The sequence below is a fragment of the Triticum urartu genome, chromosome 3 (assembly GCF_003073215.2).
Source record: "Triticum urartu cultivar G1812 chromosome 3, Tu2.1, whole genome shotgun sequence".
Taxonomy (NCBI): Eukaryota; Viridiplantae; Streptophyta; class Magnoliopsida; order Poales; family Poaceae; genus Triticum; species Triticum urartu.
Window position 1 is genome coordinate 13,656,992 of NC_053024.1, and position 19,119 is coordinate 13,676,110.

A 19,119-nucleotide genomic window follows, 5' to 3' on the forward strand; every position below is an offset into this window, starting at 1 on the left:
GGCGCGTTGGATCCGTGGGAGCAGAGGTCGCTCTATGCATAGACGAGTTCACGGACTGCATGGATAAGCACGAACTATATTGCTGGGTGCCACGACAACACCCTCAAGTACGGGACGGGGCGGAGCATCACCGTGCAGGAGCGCGGGGCAGTACCATGGTCGTGCATTTGTCTTCTTCCAATATTCCACATACGGCGATGGGAACAAGCTGGCCAGTAACCTTGGCGTTCTTGTGCATCTCATGTTATCTGGCAGTAAATGGTTGGAGGCTTTGGGTTGTATGTTATATATAGTAACAAAGAGTGTTAGTAGATCCTCAAAAAAAGGAAGAGTGTTGGTTTAATCATGCGAGAGCTATTGGCAGTCATCCATTTCGTGTCCAACTGTTTGTTCACTCACAGGTAACACATGACAAGGATCAACCAATGTGTGAGTAGAGTGGCCATGTATGTCTCTCTAATCTACTCTACCACATGTTATATAGATGTTTAGCTAAAGTCTTCTAGAACATGCTTCACAAAATTACCAAGTTTGACATGGTATCACAACCGCGGCCCTCGGCCAAGGAGTCTTCTAACAGCTGGCCATCTTTAGTTTTTCAAATCCTTCTTCGGCCCTGGAATGATGGATGGGCGGTGAATGCCCATATATGATTTATCTTTTTCATTTTGGTTTTGGTCCGGCAACGGCTTGGTTGGGGCCTCTAATTTTAGATGTTAAGCTTTGCTGTGAGGTCCGTTTGGTGTTCGACTCGGACATTTAGCACTCCTTCATCAAGTGAATAGGAGTAGTGTCAGATGTTGCCAAGACTAGATGACGTATTCCCGCAGACATGCTAAAAATAAAATCATCAATACTATATTTGAACATTTCTTCAAATATATGTTCAAATAGCAAAACATTCTTGAGGAAACATATGTTCGGGGAAAACTTGAAACACAAATATTGATATACCTTAAAATCATGGTTAGTAGTAAAAGACTGGTACCACGTGACAACACAAAATGTAAACTGCCATAGATAATTAGATATATGGATAAACATTCATTCGCCGGAAAAAATGTGGTATCAACAAATGGACATACTGTACATAGATCAAAACGTGGCTCCACACAAAATATAAACTACGATTAATTTAACACATCCTAGTAACACAAAGAAGGGTTCAAATGTTAGCAATACAGTAGTCAACATGTTTGGGAAAAACCCCGTAAAAAAACATGATTGGGAAAAGTACGGTTTATTTTTCGTATGAGCACACTCGCTAAAATCTTGGAAGGAAATGATTCTCGTCGTCCCTCTTATCACCATGTCACTTAAGTACATATAGAAGCATGCTTCATATTACGAAGAAAGGTGCTAGATGCAAACAAACGTCAGCAAGAAGTGCGTATCTTTCTCAAACTATTAGCAAGAATCATCTTAGCATAACAACCTTTTTATTCCTGATTCCTATTTTCCCCTGCATTATCAGACAAAAGGGAAGAACAAATATGTGGTAAAGATAAAGACTTTAGTGATCCTACATACATAAATTTGACAGTAGTAAATGAAACATACCAATGAATTACAAATCAATGTTTCTTGATCCTTTATGTAGAATTGTCTCCTCAATCGTCGATTCAGGTTGTACCGGACAAAAGTAAATCTACATAGAAGTACACAGGACGTAAGAATATATATCATATACTTGTAATAACATGGAGACTTTAAGGAAAATGCTACAAAACTATACATGCAAACTGAGCCAGGTTCAAAAAATAGCAAACAAAACATTTGAAGGCCAACAAAAAGGCATGAACGACCAGAACCTGATCCAAAAATACGCCAACAAAAATATTGACGGACAAAAAATAGCGCTGTCAATAATAATACTCAGCAACATCTAAAACTGAAATCAATTATCATCCCAAAAAATTAAGTAATAACAATAGCATAATAGGCACAAAAAATTTGAAGGTAAATCACATCAATGTTCTAATTAGGGGTAATTGGGTGCAGAGGAGGTGCAACAAATAACTAAGGGTAGCATGCAGGTCGCCATAAGAAAAAGGGGCACCTTCTGGTTGCCTGTGATGGCGGTTCAGATATCGATCTGCACTGGGGTAGCTGCTGCTCGATGCCACGGACGTGCTACAACTATCAAATCTACCACGGACGGATTGATCTGCGTTGATCGTGAATCAGCATACCCTTACCCAATCCCACCCATGGGCCATGGCTCCCTGCTAACGTAACCAAATCAAATCAGTATACCTCAACTTCTATCAAATCGAACTACACGAATATGACTGGAATCAAAAATGGAAAATCTGAAGGTAGAAGGATGAGTAGCAGAGGCGTGGGGATCGTTGGTTGAAATACCTGGACGGCGTCTCCACCCACCTGTTTCAAGCCAGCACATGACTGTTATAAACCTGATCAGACTGGATACAAATACAACTGGAACCAACCTCCACCAGTTCCCAACCAACGCTGGAGATAGCTTCGCCGGAATAGAGAGAGGAGACGTAAGCCGCTGTCGACGATGCTACAGGGCACCATCGCAGTCTACACCGGGAACGGAACTACAACTGGCAGATGCGCCGAAGACCGACGGTCGTAACAGAGGACCTGACAACACGGCGAGATCGCTTCTTTCCTACTCGCAGAAAAAAAGATCGCTTCTTTCCTATGTATTGCCGCCCAACTGTATCGTTGCTTAGGGAAAGATTGGTCCTTTATTTATTCACAGGGAGAGAGAGAGACAGTTGGGCTTTTTAATGAGACGATTAGGCTTCTTTGTTCTGTTTGGGAATCGCAAGACCAGTGGGCTTCTGTGCGTCATTTAGTATACGTAAACAGAGGGACGACACCACACGTCTTAACGTTAACGGAACTGGTTAAAAAGGTTGCCTAAAAAAACTGGTTAAAAGGAAGGATAATTGATGATGTGGCAAGTGATGAGGTGGATAGCTTGCATGTCAAGAGAAATATGATAGTGGGGATGAACTATTTAGGTATTATAGATTATGATTTTAGACTTACTGATGTATTACATTGTAAGGTTTTTGTGAATAATTAATAATACGGTTGGATGCATCGCCATATACAGAGGCCGGGATGTCATCCTTCTTTTAAAAAAAAATGTTTTGGTTTTTTGAAACCTTTTGGGACACTTTTTTTGGCTATTCTTAAAGCTTAAAACCCTGGCTTGAACAATCCAGCCGGTTCAACAAAAAACCCTGCATCATAATTCAATTTTTCTTTGGTTCCACTAGTTAATAAACTCATGACTAGAGATAATCTTAGGAAAAGATAGATCATTAAGCCAGAAGAACATTCTGTTTTTTCTGTGCACGGAATGAATCCGTGGATCATTTGATGTTTAATTTGACCGTCTGGTAGACCATACTATTTGCAATGTTATTTCTGATTGTTTTGGTGTCTGCCTTGGTCATTCTTATGGATCGATTGCTAGATTTTGGAATTCTTTTAAGATACTAGATTTTGAATTTCTGATAACAAAAAAAATCATCTTTCAATTCCATATGTGTTGTTCTCTGGAGCATTTGGAAACTTAGGAATTACATGATTTTTAGGTTTGTTGGCTGATCACAAAGACGATCAAATGTACGTCGGTCCTTCGTGCAGAAAAAGCCATGAAGAAAGCAGATATATTCTGACTTTTTCCGTCCCACCTCGGCTCATGAGTGGCTATGCATAAAATCGGATTCAATCGCAAAAAGAAAAGAGCTTGAAATCTAATGCTATCCAGGCACATGCAAACAATAAATCCGGAAATATCTCAAAGGCTCATGTGGGATTTTATGACATGCTGGGAGATGTAGTCTCGTCCCGGTTGAACATTATGATAGATATGCATGCTCAGATGTTCTATATCTAGTATGCACACACATGATTAGTTTACAATTCAAGGTTAGTATTGTTAGCACTATCATGATGATTTATTTATAAATGAAATTAATTAGAAAATATAAAAATATCCAACAATATACAGACTATATAAAATTTCGTGCAGAAAATTTGTGTGCGCCAATCAATGCATTGACCTCGAACCACGAATTCAGTCTGATCATGCACCATGGTTGGAACATCCCATTTCCATGTATTTAATTTTTGCGAAATAACGACCAGTCCCCTACGAATTTTATGAATTACTAGCTGACATAGAATCAAGAGCTGAGTTCGTTGTGATTGAATGTTGAATATGGCAGGTTCACATCCGGCTTCGCCACCACACGGGCACGACTTCTCGCCGCAGGGGCCGTACGTGCCACGTAGCTGACCTCCTGGTGGCGGCGCCCCTTGAGCTCCTCTCTGGCACGAAGTATGATCAGAACTTTGTGCCCTTTCACCGTGGCTTAGGAAGCGACGACGCACTTTCGTGAACGCCATGGGGAACAAAACAACACAAGATGACCGCGACACTGCTTTGGCATCCTCAAGGCTAGCACAGCACCATCCATCTTCCTCATCTCGCCCTCTGTCGCCAAGAACATTGTCCATGCTGGATCTGAGTCCCTGTGACTCCCCAGGCTGGTGCGGACGGAGGAGTTTATCCTGGCGTTGTCAGAGATCATAGAAAACATCGCCGGATTTGGCGGAGCCATTGGCAAGGCGGTGATCCTGCGCTCGAATGTGCTGGAGCCATACCCCGGGCCCCGGCGACCCACGAGAAGAAGCGAGGATCGTGGTGGTGATGGAGTTCACATTTCGCGAGGAAACTGGAGGGTGGTCCGTCAACCATTCCAGCAACACTCATGGCACACTACCTGAAGCCGGACACGACCATGCCGCACTAGGATTTGATGGACTATGAAGTAAGGAGTAGCAAGAGCCTAAGCTTGGGGATGTCCAAGGTACACCAAGGTAATATTCAAGGATACCAAGAGCCTAAGCTTGGGGATGCCCCGGAAGGCATCCCCTCTTTCGTCTTCGTCTATCGGTAACTTTATTTGAGACTATATTTTTATTCACCACAAGATATATGTTTTGCTTGGAGCGTCTTGTATTATTTGAGTCTTTGCTTTTTAGTTTGACATAATCATCCTTGCTATACACACCTTTTGAGAGAGAGACACTTGAATCGTGATTTATTAGAATATACTCTTTGTGCTTCACTTATATCTTTTGAGCTAGGCAACATCGCTCTATGTGCTTCACTTATATCTTTTAGAGCACGGCGATGGCTTTATTTTATAAAAATTGATGAACTCTCGTGATTCACTTATATTATTTTGAGAGTCTCTAAACAGCATCGGAATTTGCTTTGGTCATAAATTTAGTCCTAATATGGTAGGCATCCAAGAGGGATATAATAAAAACTTTCATATAAAGTGCATTGAATACTATGAGATGTTTGATTGCTTTTGATTGTTTTGAGATGTAAAGATGGCGATATTAGAGTCATGCTAGTGAGTAGTTGTGAATTTGAGAAATACTTGTACTAAAGTTTGTGATTCCCGTAGCATGCACGTATGGTTAACCGTTATGTGATGAAGTCGGAGCATGATTTATTTATTGATTGTCTTTCTTATGAGTGGCAGTCGGGGACGAGCGATGGTCTTTTCCTATCAATCTATCGCCCTAGGAGCATGCGCATAGTACTTCGTTTCGATAACCAATAGATTTTTGCAATAAGTATATGAGTTCTTTATGACTAATGTTGAGTCCATGGATTATACGCACTCTCACCCTTTCACATTTGCTAGCCTTTCTTGTGCCGCGCAACTTTCTCCGATACATAAACTCATCATATACCTTCCTCAAAATAGCCACCATACCTACCTATTATGGTATTTTCATAGTCATTCCGAGATATATTATCATGCAACTTTCCACTATTCCATTTATTATGACACGCTCCATCATTGTCATATTGCTATGCATGATCAGGTAGTTGACATCGTATTTGTGGCAAATCCACCATTCATAATTCTTTCATACATGTCACTCTTGATCCATTGCACATCCCGGTACACCGTCGGAGGCATCCACTGTTGGAAATATGCCCTAGAGGCAATAATAAATTGATTATTATTATATTTCCTTGTTCATGATAATCGTTTGTTATCCATGCTAGAATTGTATTGATAGGAAACTCAGATACATGTGTGGATACACAGACAACACCATGTCCCTAGTAAGCCTCTAGTTGACTAGCTCGTTGATCAATAGATGGTTACGGTTTCCTGACCATGGACATTGGATGTCATTGATAACGGGATCACATCATTAGGAGAATGATGTGATGGACAAGACCCAATCCTAAGCCTAGCACAAAGATCGTGTAGTTCGTATGCTAAAGCTTTTTCTAATGTCAAGTATCATTTCCTTAGACCATGAGATTGTGCAACTCCCGGATACCGTAGGAATGCTTTGGGTGTGCCAAACGTCACAACATAACGGGGTGACTATAAAGGTGCACTACGGGTATCTCCGAAAGTGTCTGTTGGGTTGGCACGAATCGAGACTGGGATTTGTCACTCCGTGTGACGGAGAGGTGTCTCTGGGCCCACTCGGTAGGACATCATCATAATGTGCACAATGTGATCAAGGAGTTGATAACGGGATGATGTGTTACAGAACGAGTAAAGAGACTTGCCGATAACGAGATTGAACAAGGTATCGGGATACCGACGATCGAATCTTGGCCAAGTATCGTACCGCTAGACAAGGGGAACTGTATACGGGATTGATTGAATCCTCGACATCGTGGTTCATCCGATGAGATCATCGTGGAGCATGTGGGAGCCAACATGGGTATCCAGATCCCGCTGTTTGTTATTGACCGGAGAGTCATCTCGGTCATGTCTGCATGGTTCCCGAACCCGTAGGGTCTACACACTTAAGGTTCGATGACGCTAGGGTCATAAAGGAAGTTTGTATGTGGTTACCGAATATTGTTCGGAGTCTCGGATGAGATCCCGGACGTCACGAGGAGTTCCGAAATGGTCCGGAGGTAAAGATTTATATATGGGAAGTCCTGTTTTGGTCACCGGAAAAGTTTCGGGGTTTATCGGTAACGTACCGGGACCACCGGGAGGGTCCCGGGGGTCCACCAAGTGGGGCCACAAGCCCCGGAGGGCTGCATGGGCCAAGTGTGGGAGGGGACCAGCCCCAGGTGGGCTGGTGCGCCCCCCACAAGGGCCCAAGGCGCAAGGGAGAGGAGAAGGGGGCAAACCCTAGGGCAGATGGGCCCTAAGGCCCACCCTGGTGCGCCTCCCCCTCTCCCCTCCCCTTGGCCGCCCCTAGATGGGATCTAGGGGGCTGCCGCCACCCCTAGGGAGGGAACCCTAGGTGGGGGCGCAGCCCCTCCCCTTCCCCTATATATAGTTGAGGTTTTGGCTGGGCTGCCCAAGACACACGAGTTCCTCTCCTCTTGCTGCGCAGCCCTACCTCTCTCCCTCCTCATATCTCGCGGTGCTTGGCGAAGCCCTGCTGGATCACCACGCTCCTCCACCACCACCACGCCGTTGTGCTGCTGCTGGATGGAGTCTTCCTCAACCTCTCCCTCTCTCCTTGCTGGATCAAGGCATGGGAGACGTCACCGGGCTGTACGTGTGTTGAACACGGAGGTGCCGTCCGTTCGGCACTAGGATCACGGTGATTTGGATCACGACGAGTACGACTCCATCAACCCGTTCTTGAACGCTTCCGCTTAGCGATCTACAAGGGTATGTAGATGCACTCTCCTTCCCCTCGTTGCTGGTCTCTCCATAGATAGATCTTGGTGACACGTAGGAAAATTCTGAATTTCTGTCTGCTACGTTCCCCAACAGTGGTATCAGAGCTAGGTCTATGCGTAGTTTCTATGCACGAGTAGAACACAAAGTAGTTGTGGGCGTTGATTTTGTTCAATATGCTTACCGTTACTAGTCCAATCTTGATTCAGCGGCATTGTGGGATGAAGCGGCCCGGACCAACCTTACACGTACGCTTACGTGAGACCGATTCCACCGACTAACATGCACTAGTTGCATAAGGTGGCTGGCGGGTGTCTGTCTCTCCCACTTTAGTCGGATCGGATTCGATGAAAAGGGTCCTTATGAAGGGTAAATAGCAATTGGCATATCACATTGTGGTTTTTGCGTAGGTAAGAAACGTTCTTGCTAGAAACCCATAGCAGCCACGTAAAACATGCAAACAACAATTAAGGACGTCTAACTTGTTTTTGCAGGGTATGCTATGTGATGTGATATGGCCAAGAAGAATGTGATGAATGATATGTGATGTATGAGATTCATCATGTTCTTGTAATAGGAATCACGACTTGCGTGTCGATGAGTATGAAAACCGGCAGGAGCCATAGGAGTTGTCTTTATTTATTTATGACCTGCGTGTCAACTTAAACGTCATGTAATTACTTTACTTTATTGCTAACCATTAGCTGTAGTAGTAGAAGTAATAGTTGGCGAGACAACTTCATGAAGACACGATGATGGAGATCATGATGATGGAGATCATGGTGCCATGCCGGTGACGATGATGATCATGGAGCCCCGAAGATGGAGATCAAAAGGAGCAAAGTGATATTGGCCATATCATGTCACTATTTGATTGCATGTGATGTTTATCATGTTTATACATCTTATTTGCTTAGAACGACGGTAGTAAATAAGATGATCCCTCATTAAAATTTCAAGAAAGTGTTCGCCCTAACTGTGCACCGTAGTGAAAGTTCGTCGTTTCGAAGCACCACGTGATGATCGGGTGTGATAGATTCTTACGTTCGAATGCAACGGGTGTTGACGAGCCTAGCATGTATAGACATGGCCTCGGAACACATGCAAACACTTAGGTTAACTTGACGAGCCTAGCATGTACAGACATGGCCTCGGAACACAGAAGACCGAAAGGTCGAGCATGAGTCGTATGGTAGATACGATCAACATGAAGATGTTCACCGATATTGACTAGTCCGTCTCACGTGATGATCGGACACGGCCTAGTTGACTCGGATCATGTAATCACTTAGATGACTAGAGGGATGTCTATCTGAGTGGGAGTTCATAAGATGAACTTAATTATCCTGGACATAGTCAAAAGGTCTTCACAAATTATGTCGTAGCTCGCGCTTCAGTTCTACTGTTTAGATATGTTCCTAGAGAAAAATTATTTGAAAGTTGATAGTAGCAATTATGCGGACTAGGTCCGTAAACTGAGAATTGTCCTCATTGCTTCATAGAAGGTTTATGTCCTTAATGCACCGCTCAGTGTGCTGAACCTCGAACGTCGTCTGTGGATGTTGCGAACATCTGACATACACATTTTGATAACTACGTGATAGTTCAGTTAAACGGTTTAGAGTTGAGGCACCGAAGACGGTTTTAAAACGTCGCGAAACATATGAGATGTTTCGAGGGCTGAAATTGGGATTTCAGGCTCGTGCCCACGTCAAGAGGTATAAGACCTTCGACGATTTTCTTAGCCTGCAAACTAAGGGAGAAAAGCTCAATTGTTGAGCTTGTGCTCAGATTGTCTGAGTACAACAATCGCTTGAATCGAGTGGGAGTTGATCTTCCAGATGAAATAGTGATGGTTCTCCGAAGTCATTACCACCAAGCTGCTAGAGCTTCATGATGAACTATAATATATCAGGGACATATATGATGATCCTTGAGATGTTCGTGATGTTTGACACCACAAAAGTAGAAATCAAGAAGGAGCATCAATTGTTGATGGTTGGTGAAACCACTAGTTTCAAGAAGGGCAAGGGCAAGAAGGGATACTTCATGAAACGGCAATTTAGCTGCTGCTCTAGTGAAGAAACCCAAGGTTGAACCCAAACCCGAGACTAAGTGCTTCTGTAATAAGGGGAACAACCACTGGAGCAGAATTACCCTAGATACTTGGTAAATTAGAAGGCTGGCAAGGTCAATAGAAGTATATTGGATATACATTGTGTTGATGTGTACTTTACTAGTACTCCTAGTAGCATCAGGGTATTAGATACCGGTTCAGTTGCTAAGTGTTAGTAACTCGAAATAAAAGCTACGGAATAAACGGAGACTAGCTAAAGGTGAGATGACGATATGTGTTGGAAGTATTTCCAAGGTTGATCAAATATCGTACGCTCCCTCTACCATCGAGATTGGTATTAAAACCTAAATAATTGTTATTTGGTGTTTGCGTTGAGCATAGACATGATTGGATTACGTCTATCGCAATATGGTTATTCATTTAAGGAGAATAATGGTTACTCTGTTTATTTGAATAATACCTTCAATGGTCTTACACCTAAAATGAATGGTTTATTGAATCTCGATCGTAGTGATACACATGTTCATGCCAAAAGATAGTAATGATAGTACCACCTACTTTGTGGCACTGCCACGTAAGTCATATCGGTATAAAACACATGAAGAAGCTCCATGTTGATGGATCTTTTGGCTCACTCGTTTTGAAATGTTTGAGACATGCAAACCATGTCTATTGGTGTATATGCATGAAGGAACTCCATGCAAAGGGACCGTTTGGACTCACTTGATTTTTGAATCACTTGAGACATGCAAATCATACCACATGGGCAAGATGACTGAAAGCCTCGTTTTCAGTAAAATGGAACTAGAAAGCAACTTGTTGGAAGTAATACATTTTGATGTGTGCAGTCCAATGAGTGCTGAGGCGTGTAGTGGATATCGTTATGTTCTTACTTCACAGATGATTTGAGTAGATGTTGAGTATATTTACTTGATGAATCACGAGTCTGAATTATTGAAAGGTTCAAGTAATTTCAGGGTGAAGTTGAAAGATCGTCGTGACAAGAGGATAAAATATCTATGATATGATCATAGAGATGAATATCTGAATTACGAGTTTGGCACAGAATTAAGATATTGTGGAAATTGTTTCACAACTAATACAACCTAGAACACCATAGTGTGATGGTGTGTCCGAACATCATAACTGCACCCTATTGGATATGATGCATACCATGATGTCTCTTATCGAATTACCACAATAGTTTATGGGTTAGGCATTAGAGACAACCACATTCACTTTAAATAGGGCACCACGTAATTCCGATGAGATGACACCGTATGAACTATGGTTTAGAGAAACCTAAGCTGTCATTTCTTAAAAGTTTGAGGCTGCGACGCTTATGTGAAAAAGTTTCAGGCCGATAAGCTCGAACCCAAAGCGGATAAATGCATCTTCATAGGACACCCAAAACAGTTGGGTATACCTCCTGTCTCAGATCCGAAAGCAATAAGGGATTGTTTCTAGAATCGGGTCCTTTCTCGAGGAAAAGCTTCTCTCGAAAAATTGAGTGGGAGAATGGTGGAGACTTGATGAGATTATTAAACCGTCTCTTCAACTAGTGTGTGGCAGGGCACAGGGAGTTGTTCCTGTGGCACCTACACCAATTGAAGTGGAAGCTTATGATAGTGATCATGAAACTTCAGATCAAGTCACTACCAAACCTCGTGGGATGACAAGGATGCGTACTACTTCAGAGTGGTACGTAATCCTGTCTTGGAAGTCATGTTGCTAGACAACAATGAACCTACGAGCTATGGAGAAGCGATGGTGGGCCAGGATTCCGATAAATGGCTCAAGGCCATAAAATCCGAGAGAGGATCCATGTATGAAAACAAAGTGTAGACTTTGGAAGAACTACTTGATGGTCGTAAGGCTGTTGGGTACATATGGATTTTAAAAGGAAGATGGACAATGATGGTAAATGTCACCATTAAGAAAGCTCGACTTGTCGTTAAGAAGTTTCCGGACAAGTTCAAGGAGCTGACTACGGTGAGACTTTCTCACTCGTAGCGATGCTAAGAGTCTGTTGGAATTATATTAGCGATTACTGCATTATTTATGAAATCTTGCAGATAGGATGTCAAAAACATTGTTTCCTCGACGATTTTCTTGAGGAAAGGTTGTATGTGATACAACCGGAAGGTTTTGTCAATCCTGAAAGATGCTAACAAGTATGCAAAGCTCCAGCAATCCTTCTAAGGACTGGAGTAAGCATCCCAGAGTTGGAATGTATGCTTTGATGAGATGATCATAGATTTTGGGTGTATACAAAGTTTATGAGAAACTTGTATTTCCAAAGAAGTGAGTGGGAGCACTATAGAATTTCTGATGAGTATATGTTGTTAACATATTGTTGATCAGAAATGATGTAGAATTTCTGGAAAGCGTGCAGAGTTATTTGAAAAATGTTTTTCAATGGAAAACCTGGATTAGGCTACTTGAGTATTGAGCATTAAGATCTATGAGGATAGATCAAAACGCTTAATAGTACTTTCAAATGAATACATACCGTGACAAGATTTTGAAGGAGTTCAAAATGGATCGGCAAAGAAGGAGTTCTTGGCTGTGTTATAAGGTGTGTACATTGAGTAAGACTCGAAACCTGACCGCGGCAGAATAGAGAGAAAGGACGAAGGTCGTCCCCTATGCTTTAGATGTAGGCTCTAAAGTATGCTATGCTGTGTACCGCACCTGAAGTGTGCCTTGCCATGAATCAGTCAAGGGGTACAAGAGTGATCCAAGAATGGATCACAGGACAGCGGTCAAAGTTATCCTTAGTAACTAGTGGACTAAGGAATTTTCTCGATTATGGAGGTGGTAAAAGAGTTCGTCGTAAAGGGTTACGCCGATGCAAACTTTGACAGTAATCCAGATTATTCTGAGTAGTAAACTGGATTCGTATAGTAGAACAGTTATTTGGAATAGCTCCAAATGTAGCGTAGTAGTTGCATCTACAAGATGACATAGAAATTTGTAAAGTACATACGGATCTGAATGTTTCAGACCCGTTGACTATAACCTCTCTCACAAGCATAACATGATCAAACCCAGAACTCTTTGGGTGTTAGTCACATGGGGATGTGACCTTGAGTGTTAATCACATATCGATGTGAACTGGATTATTGACTCTAGTGCAAGTGGGAGACTATTGGAAATATGCCCTAGAGGCAATAATAAATTGATTATTATTATATTTCCTTGTTCATGATAATCTTTTATTATCCATGCTAGAATTGTATTGATAGGAAACTCAGATACATGTGTGGATACATAGACAACACCATGTCCCTAGTAAGCTTCTAGTTGACTAGCTCGTTGATCAATAGATGGTTACGGTTTCCTGACCATGGACATTGGATGTCATTGATAATGGGATCACATCATTAGGAGAATGATGTGATGGACAAGACCCAATCCTAAGCCTAGCACAAAGATCGTGTAGTTTGTATGCTAAAGCTTTTTCTAATGTCAAGTATCATTTCCTTAGACCATGAGATTGTGCAACTCCCGGATACCGTAGGAGTGCTTTGGGTGTGCCAAACGTCACAACATAACTGGGTGACTATAAAGGTGCACTAGCGGTATCTCCGAAAGTGTCTATTGGGTTGGCACGAATCGATACTGGGATTTGTCACTCCGTGTGACGGAGAGGTATCTCTGGGCCCACTCGGTAGGACATCATCATAATGTGCACAATGTGATCAAGGAGTTGATCACGGGATGATGTGTTACGGAACGAGTAAAGAGACTTGCCGATAACGAGATTGAACAAGGTATCGGGATACCGACGACCGAATCTCGGGCAAGTATCGTACCGCTAGACAAAGGGAATTGTATACGTGATTGATTGAATCCTCGACATCGTGGTTCATCCGATGAGATCATCGTGGAGCATGTGGGAGCCAACGTGGGTATCCAGATCCCGCTGTTGGTTATTGACCGGAGAGTCATCTCGGTCATGTCTGCATGGTTCCCGAACCCGTAGGGTCTACACACTTAAGGTTCGATGACGCTAGGGTTATAAAGGAAGTTTGTATGTGGTTACCGAATACTGTTCGGAGTCCCGGATGAGATCCCGGACGTCACGAGGAGTTCCGGAATGGTCCGGAGGTAAAGATTTATATATGGGAAGTCCTGTTTTGGTCACCGGAAAAGTTTCAGGGTTTATCGGTAACGTACCGGGACCACCGGGAGGGTCCCGGGGGTCCACCAAGTGGGGCCACAAGCCCCGGAGGGCTGCATGGGCCAAGTGTTGGACGGGACCAGCCCCAGGTGGGCTGGTGCGCCCCCCCCCCCCCCCAAGGGCCCAAGGGGCAAGGGGAGAGGAGAAGGGGGCAAACCCTATGGCAGATGGGCCCTAAGGCCCACCCTGGTGCGCCTCCCCCTCTCCCCTCCCCTTGGCCGCCCCTAGATGGGATCTAGGGGGCTGCCGCCACCCCTAGGGAGGGAACCCTAGGTGGGGGCGCAGCCCCTCCCCTTCCCCTATATATAGTTGAGGTTTGGGCTGCCCAAGACACACGAGTTCCTCTCCTCTTGCTGGCGCAGCCCTACCTCGCTCCCTCCTCATATCTCGCGGTGCTTGGCGAAGCCCTACTGGATCACCACGCTCCTCCACCACCACCACGCCGTTGTGCTGCTGCTGGATGGACTCTTCCTCAACCTCTCCATCTCTCCTTGCTGGATCAAGGCATGGGAGACGTCACCGGGCTGTACGTGTGTTGAACACGGAGGTGCCGTCCGTTCGGCACTAGGATCATCGGTGATTTGGATCACGACGAGTACGACTCCATCAACCCCGTTCTCTTGAACGCTTCCGCTTAGCGATCTACAAGGGTATGTAGATGCACTCTCCTTCCCCTCGTTGCTGGTCTCTCCATAGATAGATCTTGGTGACACGTAGGAAAATTTTGAATTTCTGCTACGTTCCCCAACATCCACATAGAGTCATATATTGTTCTAAGTATCGAGTTATAATTCTTGAGTTGTAAGTAAATAAAAGTGTGATGATATTCATTATTAAAGCATTGTCCCATGTGAGGAAAGGATGATGGAGACTATGATCCCCCCACAAGTCGGGATGAGACTCCGGACTAAATAAAAAAAGAGGCCAAAAAAATGAGATAAGGCCCAAATAAAAAAAGAGAAAAGAGAGAAGGGGCAATGCTACTATCCATTTACCCTACTTATGCTTCAAAGTAGCACCATGATCTTCATGATAGAGTCTCCTATATTGTCACTTTCATATACTAGTCGGAATTTTTCATTATAGAACTTGGCTTATATATTCCAATGATGGGCTTCCTCAAATTGCCCTAGGTCTTTGTAACCAAGCAAGTTGGATGCACACCCACTTAGTTTCTTTTTGAGCTTTCATAAACTTATAGCTCTAGTGCATCCGTTGCATGACAATCCATACTCACTAATATTTATATCTATTAATGGGCATCTCCATAGCCCGTTGATACGCCTAATTGATGTTAGACTATCTCCTTCTTTTTGTCTTCTCCACAACCACCGTATTTTCCACCTATAGTGCTATGTCCATGGCTCACGCTCATGTATTGCGTAAAATTTGAAAAAAATTGATAACATCAAAAGTATGAAACAATTGCTTGGCTTGTCATCGGGGTTGTGCATGATTTAAATATTTTGTGTGATGAAGATGGAGCATAGCCAGACTATATGATTTTGTAGGGATGAACTTTCTTTGGCCATGTTATTTTGAGAAGACATAATTACTTTGTTAGTATGCTTGAAGTATTATTGTTTTTATGTAAATATTAAACTTTTGTTTTGAATCATACGGTTCTGAACATTCATGCTACAATAGAGAAAATTACATGGATAAATATGTTAGGTAGCATTCCACATCAAAAATTCTGTTTTTATCATTTACCTACTCGAGGACGAGTAGAAATTAAGCTTGGGGATGCTTGATACGTCTCCAACATATCTATAATTTTTGATTGTTCCATGCTATTATATTATCTGTTTTGGATGTTTTATATGCATTATTATGCTATTTTATATTATTTTTGGGACTAACCTATTAACCTAGAGCCCAGTGCAAGTTTACGTCTTTTTCCTTATTTTAGAGTTTCGCGGAAAAGGAATACCAAACGGGGTCCAAACGGAATGAGACTTTCGCGATGATTTTTCTTGGACCAGAAGACATCCAGAGGACTTGGAGTGCACGTCAGGGAAGCCAGGAGGCATCCACAAGGACGTAGGGCGTGCCCAGGGGGGTAGGGCGCGCCCCCACCTTTGTGGGCCCGTCATGACTCCACCGACCTATTTCTTCCGCCTATATATTCTCAAATATTCCAAAACCTATCAGGAGAGCAACGAAGACACTTTTCCACCGCCGCAACCTTCTGTACCCGTGAGATCCCATCTAGGGGCCTTTTCCGTCGTCCTGCCGGAGGGGGATCCGATCACGGACGGCTTCTACATCAACACCATTGCCTCTCCGATGAAGCGTGAGTAGTTTACCTCAGACCTACGGGCCCATAGCTAGTAGCTAGATGGCTTCTTCTCTCTCTTTGATTCTCAATACCATGTTCTCCTCGATGTTCTTGGAGATCTTTCCGATGTAATACTCTTTTGCGGTGTGTTTGCTGAGATCCGATTAATTGTGGATTTATTTTTGGCTTATCTATGAATATTATTGCAATCTCCTCTGAATTCTTATATGCATGATTTGATATAATTGCAAGTCTCTTCGAACTATCGATTTGGTTTGGCCAACTAGATTGGTTTTTCTTGCAATCGGAGAAATGTTTAGCTTTGGGTTCAATCTTGCGGTGCTCGATCCCAGTGACAGAAGGGGAACCGACATGTATTGTATTGTTGCCATCGAGGATAACAAGATGGGGTTTTCATCAATTGCTTGAGTTAATTTCTCTACATCATGTCATCTTGCTTAAAGCGTTACTCTGTTCTTATGAACTTAATACTCTAGATGCATGTTGGATTGCGGTCGATGTGTGGAGTAATAATAGTAGATGCAGGCAGGAGTCGATCTACTTGACACGGATGTGATGCCTATATTCATGATCATTGCCTTAGATATCGTCATAATTATGCGCTTTTCTATCAATTGCTCGGCAGTAATTTGTTCACCCACCGTAATATTTTCTATCTTGAGAGAAGCTTCTAGTGAAACCTATGGCCCCCGGGTCTATTTTCCATCATATAAGTTTCTGATCTACAATTCTAGTTTCCTATTTACTTCTTTGCAATCTTTTACACTACTAGGGAAAACCCTAGCAGTAGCGATGGTTTTGTGCTCTCTAGTAGCGCGGGTAGGTGCGCTACTAATAAGGCGCTCCAGCTATTGCTTAGCAGTAACGCGTGCCCGCACGCGCTACTGCTAGGACAAATAGCTGCAGCGTTTGTTCACTCCCCCGCTACTGCTAATGTAACTACTGGCAGCGTGTTGTCTCTCCATCGCTACTGTATTATTTTATTATTTTTAGTGTATTTATGCGCCATCGTACAAATATTGGTACAATACCAGGTATGAGGTTTACATCATTATGTCTATAACAGTGTGTCAAATGAAGGTGGATTAGGTTCAAGTGGAGGTAATATGTGGTGCATGTCAAAACTATACTACTAATCCAAACTTGATCTAGTTTGGACTAGTAGTACTTTCGATGTGCACCACATGTTGCCTCCACTTGAATCTAATCCGCTAGCACAAGCTATTTAATCATCATCATAGTCATTACCACCAACAGTATTTATTTAATCACCACTAACACTAGCTAATAATAATCATCATAGTCATTACCACCAACACTAGCTATTTTATCATCATAGTAATAGTGTAGCACATCATCATCCTCAAACTCATTTCTAGCTAGCTAATCACTCCTGCTGCTCTCTCTTAGGTAAAATAACATAAAACATGTGTAGCTCTCCTCCTTGATCAAGTTGGAGCATGCAGATGAACCTGTCTCCTAATCGTGGATAGCGCATCTGTTTGCTGCCCCCTAGTACTTCTCTGCGCTCCCCCATCACATATTTGGTCCAGTCTTGCACTATTAAGCATCCGTCGCTAATCTTGAATGCACTAAAGTAATCTGTAGGTTATCTTGGACGTAAGCTAATAATACTCATGGTACCTTTAGTCTCGATCCCATAAGGCACAACATTCATCAGGAGTCCCTGTTGAAGAACATAGTATGGTAACATACTTAGCAATGAAGTTTAGCTTCAAAAATAATGTATGGAAAAGATGCACTGAGGACAAATAGTAAAAATCTTACCATCCTTCCTAAATAGATGTGACCGTAGTTCATTACGAACACTATTGGTCGCACGTTTTCAGTACTAACATTTGTAAGTGCAGGAAGAAAATTTGTCTTGACAGTATCAAGATCCTCAAGCCATGAAACATAATGACTTAGCTCCTCGCAGTTTAGTTCAGCCCCGGAACAGTAGTAGGTCCTGTCTATCAAGTGATGGATATGTTTGCTTGCACCGAAATAAGCTGACAATACAAATTAGTTGTCAACTATTTTTGAATAAACAATATCAAAGACATAAATATGGTTGAGAAACTTACATAATGGTATAACTGGAGGCGTCTGCACATCGACCCAGATGTCGGTATTACCTTCAATTCTTCCGGACGAATATCAAAGGTGATAACCATATCAGGCTCAAATGCATAAGTCTTGCATAGTGATCGCCATGTTTTGCATCCAAAATAGGTGTAGTCGTCTGAATTGCATAATTTTATGTTGAAAATATAACCATGCTCGGTTTTCAAGTAAAATTTCTTTTCCTCCATAGTACGACTGAAACCTATCTTATCCAATACAAAAACTCTTGCATGGCAGGGGATACGCTAGTAGAATAGTAAAAAAAAGACTTTCCATGCTTAATGTCATGCTTAAATTATAAGTTGAAGCAAATGAAGCAAATGTCATGCTTAATTATGAAAAAAGACTTGTCGTTGTGACTTACTGTATCCACTTTGAAGTTCTCGTCCAGTTTGATGCTGAAGCGCCTATCATCATCTAGGAAGATTCCGTCGCACAGGTCGCGCTCGTCTTCGCAGTATTTGCAAATACCGATATCCTTTTCGTCGTCAGACATTTCCTATGTTCATAGTTAAAACATTAATTGAAAATCGATCGAAGACAACTACCAGGATACTCAACACACAAATCCGGGGCACTCGATATTTCCTACATATTCTAGCACAAGTCATGCTAAAATTCACGGAAAAATCCGGCATGACCTTTGCTAAAATAGGACATATCGAGCGCCTGAAATTTGACGGAACGGAAATGAATCAACACTCTGGCAAAACATAGGCCACTCGGAGGTGGTAACTGT

The 19,119-nt window shown here is 42.7% G+C and overlaps 1 long non-coding RNA gene across 1 annotated transcript; it reads right to left on the minus strand.

The window, feature by feature from the left end:
• Positions 1 to 1,118: 1,118 nt before the first annotated feature.
• Positions 1,119 to 2,712, minus strand: LOC125547664. Its single transcript, XR_007300721.1, has 4 exons — positions 2,454 to 2,712; positions 2,060 to 2,385; positions 1,561 to 1,648; positions 1,119 to 1,462 (listed from the first exon to the last, which is right to left on the minus strand). It is a non-coding gene; the product is annotated as an uncharacterized LOC125547664 (long non-coding RNA).
• Positions 2,713 to 19,119: the final 16,407 nt, after the last annotated feature.